Source organism: Talpa occidentalis, unplaced genomic scaffold (genome assembly GCF_014898055.3).
Source record: "Talpa occidentalis isolate TD23 unplaced genomic scaffold, MPIMG_talOcc4v2.1 talOcc4.15, whole genome shotgun sequence".
Lineage (NCBI taxonomy): Eukaryota > Metazoa > Chordata > Mammalia > Eulipotyphla > Talpidae > Talpa > Talpa occidentalis.
The window spans coordinates 35,879,299-35,886,425 of record NW_023601543.1 but is presented as its reverse complement, the minus strand read 5'-3'; positions in this window follow the sequence as shown (position 1 = coordinate 35,886,425).

Genomic DNA, 7,127 nt, shown 5'->3' with positions numbered 1-7,127 from the left:
AACCTGTGTTAACAGGCAGAAAGAGGGGCACCACAGGATCCTCAAACCTGAACACTTTAAATGGGTTCTGCCATCAGACAAAACATACTCTAGTGCATAAGACCTTCAATGCAGAGGGACTTTAGTACAATTAGTGTATGATAGAGAGGAGCATATAGTCTAAAAGTTTCCCCATGAAACACCCAGTTACCCATCCCCTCGAGGGTAAATGCCCAGAGTTGCCCCAAAACGGGGCCACTGAGGCCCAAGAGCTTACCCCAAGTCTAAGGCACTTTCTGCCGGGGACTCATAGCAAGGGGAAGAAGGGGGCAGTAAGGTCTGGAAGGAAAAGAGCAAAATCAACATCAAGATCAAGGCTGCCATTGTCAGCCTCCCCACGGGTCTCTCACTCATATCTCTGTCTCTTTCAAGAGTCTCTTTCCATGTCCCCCAAGTTTCTGGTACAAATCCAAGGCCGAGAAGCAAGTGCATTTTCTTCACGCATCTCTGCCCCAGGTGCCTTCTCCAGGACCCTCACTTCTTTCTCCCAGTCTTCTCTGCACAGCTCCAGCCTTCCTTGGGTGGGGCAGGGGACCTGGAACCTCCCCTTTTAAGTTACAGAAGGACTGGTGATTCTATGTGATGGTGCTCAATCTCCATATCCCCACCTCCAGTTAGCACTTAAGGACTTTTTATTTTTTTTTTCCAGTGGTTCTTTGTAATGACTGACATTCTTTGTAAGGGCCACCTCAGGTCCTCACCTAAGGATCTTTCATTTCCATAGATGGTTTAATGATTGTGTTAACCACTCCTACACCCATCTCTAGCTTCTGGCCTCTCCTCAATTTTCTACTCCAAGCCCCATCACTAGTCACAAACACTGAACTTCCTCCAACACGTGTACATTCCCTAGGAATTGGAAAGGGAAACTTTTGTGTAAGAACATAGTAGTTTACTGCCAAGTTTCTCTAACTGGGTAGCAATAGCTGTTCCAAGCTGTTCTTATAAGATTTGATGTCCAGAGAACAACCTAGAGGGCTAGTTACTGATTGCTTACATACTGATTTAAATTTCTGCTAATCCTCAAAGGAATATGTGCAGAGAATAGCCAAGAACTGTCAAAACCCTATTAAATACATTATTGATGGCAACTAAACCCTATATACTTATAGGAATGTCCAATAAATGGCAGTAATCGAGAAAGTCATCCATTATCAAGCATTATCCAAATGTCCTAGTCTATACTTATGATGCTGGGCATAAGCTAAGTATTCCAGTCTAAGGAAATAATTATCTTTTCCCCAACCATGGGAATATATCACGAACCATATCATACTTGCATTGCAGGCAGAGTGAGGGACTAGGATTCTATTTACTTCTTAGTTGAAAAGGACAAGGATTCCCTTTGTGTGAGCTCCAAAATATTTAGCTATGATGAAGACTTACTTAATAAAAAGAATGTTGATTCATGCCATTTTAATGACAGTCTTCAGCTGAATAGCCTTCTGATATGAACACTTCATAGTTTACCTGACATTTAAAATAGATGACGATGGACAATAAATAGACCTTAATATTATTTCTTCAAGGATGTGGATAAAACTAAATATTTGGGGGGCATTTACAAGCAATTTTGATTCACAAGCAATTTTGTGGATCTTATAGTATCATTAACATGCAAAGCTTTTAGTGCCTGGTTTCTCCCTGAAATGTGTGCTGCATTTTACCACAGGCACTGAAAAATCTGCTACATTTTGTAGACCAGGAAAACATCGGATCAGTAGCAATTAATTTTTTTCTATTTGGGTTAGATTTGTGTTTCTCATCTGTAATAAGAACTTACCCAGTAACGTCTGTTTTTGTTGCTTAAAGATTTCATTCTTGGTCTGCCCACCGAATGCGGTTAATCAAATAATTTTTGCATTTACGCAACGCTGGATTTTTTTAAAAGGTGTTTTATAATTCAGTGACCAGATGTGCAAAAAAAATTTCGCCGCCTTCTAAAAATGACTCAGTTACTATGCTTTTAAGACATCTGAATAATTTATTTTACATAGCTTTTACTCACATATCTGATGTCTAAGAATTCATTCTAAGAAAATAATCATGGTTGTATACAAAATATATAGTCTTTTATACTCCACTAGACTAGCTTAAACTTATTCACATCATAATATTCTTGACCCAGAAAGCCCGTAAATTCAATGCACAAGTCCTTTTTAAGGCAACTGTTTCCTCTTCATTTAAACAAATTTTAATTGTGATTATAGAAAAATAACATTTACCACCTTATTTTTAAGTGTCAATTAGTGTCAATTATATTGACACGGCTGTGCAACAGATCTCTAGAACTTTTCATCTTGCAAAACTGAACCTCTATACCCACTGAACTACTCTTATTTTCCTCTCATCTTAGTCCCTAGTAAACACCATCCTATTTTCGGTTTCTATGAGTGTTACTGTTTTAGAGATCCCATATAAGTGAAATCATACAATATTTGTATATTTGTTACTGGGTTATTGAACTTGGTATAACATTCTTAAAGGTTTATTTTTGTTTGCTTGTTTGTGTGTTTTTTTTTTTTTAAGGACTCAGCAGTAGTCTCTGAGTCTCAAATTATATGCTTATAATTGGAAAGAGAAAAGCACTACTTTCATTTTCCATTACTTGATTAGTGCAAGAGCCAATCCTTCTGGAATGAAATTCTCTCTCAACTCTCTTCTTTCTCCCTTTCCCTTATTCCCTTCGCTGCCCCCTGTCTTTCTTCCATGCTGTTAGTACTTCTTTATAATGTAAATGCCCACATCATAAGTCTACTGCTCTTTGAATTTTGACAAATGTGAGCCTGTATGACTCACTCAGGCTAGGTATAGAACCTTTACATCATCCCAGGAAATTTCCTTGTGCCTCCTTCTGGTCTATCAGCACTATTCTCATTTCTACTGTCAGAATATTTTTCCTGTTTTTTAACCCATATTAATAGAATTATAAAATAAATATTCCTTTGTATTTGGCTTTTTGTTTTCAACATAATTGTTTTTCAGATTCATCATTGATGTGGTAGTGTTTCATTTTAAAAATATACCATAATTTGTTTATCCATTCTCTTGATTTTCCAGTCATTTTGAATAAAGCTCCCATAATCACTTAGACATAATCATTCTGTGGACATATGCAGTAATTTCTCTTGGGTATATACCTAGAAGTGAATGTTCTGCTTCATAAGATATACGTCTAACTAAGATTGTACTGTTTTATACTCTCACCAACACTTTATGGTTGTCAACACTTGGTGCCATCAGTTTGTAATTTTAAACATTTTGGTGAATGTGTGGTTTTCATTTGTATTTCCTATCACCTAGTGATGCTGAACACATCGCCATAGCTTTCTTGGTTATTCAGTTGTCTTCCTTTGCAAAGTGCTTATTAGAGATTTTTATCCATTTTAATGGATTTTTTCATTATTAATTTCTAGGATTTTTAAAATATATTCTAGCTAAAGTCCTTTTCAAACTTATGCATCTTGAATATTTTCTCCCAACATATAGCTGGACTTTTCTCCTTCCCTTCCTTTCCCTTCCCAGTAATGTTTGTTTACATTGTTGTTCGTATTTTGGAAGGAGTCTTTCCAGAGCTGTTACTGTAGCCCACCACCACAGCCCACTTTGTTCCCCACTTCTTTGTGCTAAGCCCTTCTCCTTCCTCTCACCCTCTTTTACATAGTCTGCTTTGAAGGGCTAGTTTTTGGGTTTGGTTTTATCTGACCCCCTTTTCTAGTTTCTCTATTTCCACATGTAAGTGACACCACCCACTATTTGTCTTTCCCCTTGACTTATTTCACTGAGCACAGTCCCTTCCAGCTCCATGTTGCCACAAATTGCATGAGTTTGTCTTTTTGATGACTGAATAGTATTCCATTATGTGCATGTACCACATCTTTTTGGTTCACTTGTCTGTTTGTGAGCATTTAGGCTGTTTCTATAGTTTGACGATTATAAATAATTCTTTTTTTTAACATTTATTTTTGCATACAAGAGCTGGGGTATGGGCCTCCCTGGTGGCGCAGCAGGTTGACCGCTGCGCTATGAAGCTGTCCGCAGTCTCTGCAGTGCGGGTTCGATTCCCAGCCAGCCAGGGAGAAACCCACATGGCACAGCAGATCTCTCCTCCCTTGCCCGCTGCTCCCCTCAGCAATGTTTTCGATCCTTCTGCCTGTTCTGCTCCCCGCTCTCTCTGGTGAATTCTCTCACCCTCCTGTGCCTCTGACCTGTACCCCAGTTCTTGTATAAATAAATAAATCTTTAAAAAAAAAGAGCTAGGGTACAGGCCAGAGATGTGAGGGGTGAGAGGACTCACCAGAGACAGAGTGGGGAACAGAACAGGTAGGCTGACTGAAACACACTGCTGAGGGAAGCAGCGGGCGAGACAGGAGAGGTCTGCTTCTCCATGTGGGTTGCTCCCTGGCCAGCCAGGGATCGAACTCATGCTGCAGAGGCTGTGATTGCTTCATAGTGCAGTGCTTAACCCCTTGAGCCACCAGGGAGGCCCTGTAAATAATTCTTCAGTGAACAGGCTTAAGGTTCTTCCAAGTTGTAACATATGACAGAATTTCCTTCTCTTTTAATAATATTCCGTTTTATATATATGTGTGTGTGTGTTTGTATATCCCACATTTTATTCATTCTTCCACTGATGGGTCTATGGGCTGCTTCTGCCACCTGCTTATTGTAAATAACACGGCAATAAACATAAATGTGTAGATATCTCAAGATCTTGCTTTTAATTCTTCTGTCTTTATACCCTGAAGTGAGATTGTTGGATCATATGATAATACTATTTTTAATTTTTTTTGAGGCTCTTCCATACCATTTTCCATATAAGCTGACTCATTTCACATTCCTATCCACAGTGCACAACGGCTCGAATTTCTCTATATCTTCACCAACACTTATTTCCTTTTTTTGAAAGTGACAATCTTAATGGGTGTGAGGTGATCATTTATTTTAATATTTACTAGCATTTCCCTGATGTAGACCATCTTTTCATGTTTGTTCACTATTTGTATTATCTTCCTTGGAGAAATATCTATTTAAGCTACTTGCCTCTGCTTTTATGCATATTTAACTTTTTGCCATGAATACTTACTTTTATATTAAAGAAGTTATTGGGTATAATAATGTGTCAAGCAAGTTATTGCAATAGGTTGATGGACCAATATTGAGTGGCTGGTTGGGGTTACTTATGGATGGGGTCACTGCCCTTGTTTAGAATCAAACACTTGAAAAACACTTAGAGAGGAAATTTCATTCCAAAGCAAGGTCCTTCTCTCTTTTGTGGATCAATTAGCTAGGGTGACATAAAGCAGGGTAGGCAGAGGATTAAGCAAGTGAAGCTGAGCTGGCAATGCAGCCATGAAGCAGTAACAGCCTATATCCAAATCCATGTGGGATACTTGGTGATCTTGCATATAAAATCTTGGTCTGGATACTGCAAATGATTGTTCTCTTAGGGATTTTGATATTTAGAAGGAAACTTTATTATGTAATTAAGGTTTATGACTTTTATCTGGCCAATTCAAAAGAGGTAACTAGCTAAATCACCAATAATTTTGTAATCTGGGTTCCAAGAAATGCTCTGTAAGCATTTTAGGGTCCAACTTTGTATAAAATAAAGATAAGCAAAGAAGAGCTCATAACAAGACTTTAACTTTCAAAAATTCACTTAAAAATTTAGAGCCTGAGTGAAATGGTCAATGTCAAAGAAGTAGATTTTCCAAAAGTCTGATTGGTAACTGTACTAGCAAACTTGGTGGATGGAATTACTGTCCTGAAATAACAGGGAATGAAAGAACAATGGAAATAATGAAATAATGTAAGCTATGAGTGATATTTTCTTTGAGGACAGGCTAATATAACATAGGGATCTGAGCATATACACACCTTCATTCTGCAGGATCAAATGCAAACTGGACATCTAAGTAATTATGGGGAAGAGATAATGTTTTCACTATGCAACCCATGTATGAGTAGTTCTGGTTCTGAACTCTTTCTTTGTTGAAGGCCTAGATAGTGTAAAGACACAGGTGAAAATTCCCTTATCCATCTCTGGGTCCTACTTGGGCTGGTTGAGAAAACAAATTAACAGCTGGCAGATATATGAGAGAAAAAATCATACATACGTAAGGAGAATTCACATGGCTGTCAATTCCAGAGTAATGAGACAAATTGACGGTTTATATCCTGAGCCCAAGAATGGGATAGGAGACTGGGTGTCAAGGAGAAAGGAGAGGGTCTCATGTGTGGACAAGAGGGTAACTCATATGACACAACCAAATGCTCTTGCCTTAAGATAAATTTCTCTAATAAAAATTGTTATTTCTGGAGATGATCTTAAATGTGGCAAACTTCATTCTTAAAGTAATGGTAACAGTTTTTCTTGAAGCCCAGAGGACTTCCCTTGAGTTTAGCTCCACATGCCACAGTGAAACATATTGGAAAAAGCCTTTTATAGACATCTTGGAAAAAACCTACCTGCATTTTAGGAGCACTATCTTTCGAAAGCATATATGCCTAAGACCTGCCCTTTGTATTATTATACTACAACTCTCTTCCTATAATGTCCTGCACAGCACTCTGTTTCATCTAATTTTCAGTACCTCTTTCTTTGTGCTGTTGTTCCATTTCTCTCTTCCTCTGCATTCTAATACTTGGCCGTAACTGCATTGTGGATCACATTACTTCCTCTCAATATCTACCTCCTCTGCATTTCATTGTTTTTTCTCTCCATTTCAACCTGATAAGCAGCACTTTATGACTAGCTTATTATCTTATAACTATAAATTTTCTATTTCATTTTCAATCATTTCCTGCAGTTTTGACTACATCATGTCTCTGCTCTTATGTTTTTGATCAGTAACCTTGCTTTGGTATAATAGCATCACGTACAACATTAATACCTTCCTCCTCTTCCTCCTGACTTATTTCCTCTGGGACAAGTCCATCTAATTATCCAGTCTAGTCTCTTGCTTGCTTAACACAATGCTCTCTGCCTCCTAAGATCAGTGTCCTATTTCCTTTCTTGAAAGATTAGTTTTCTTTTTGTCTGGTCATAGAGCCTTGTTTTATATTATTATATGGTTCACCCTCAT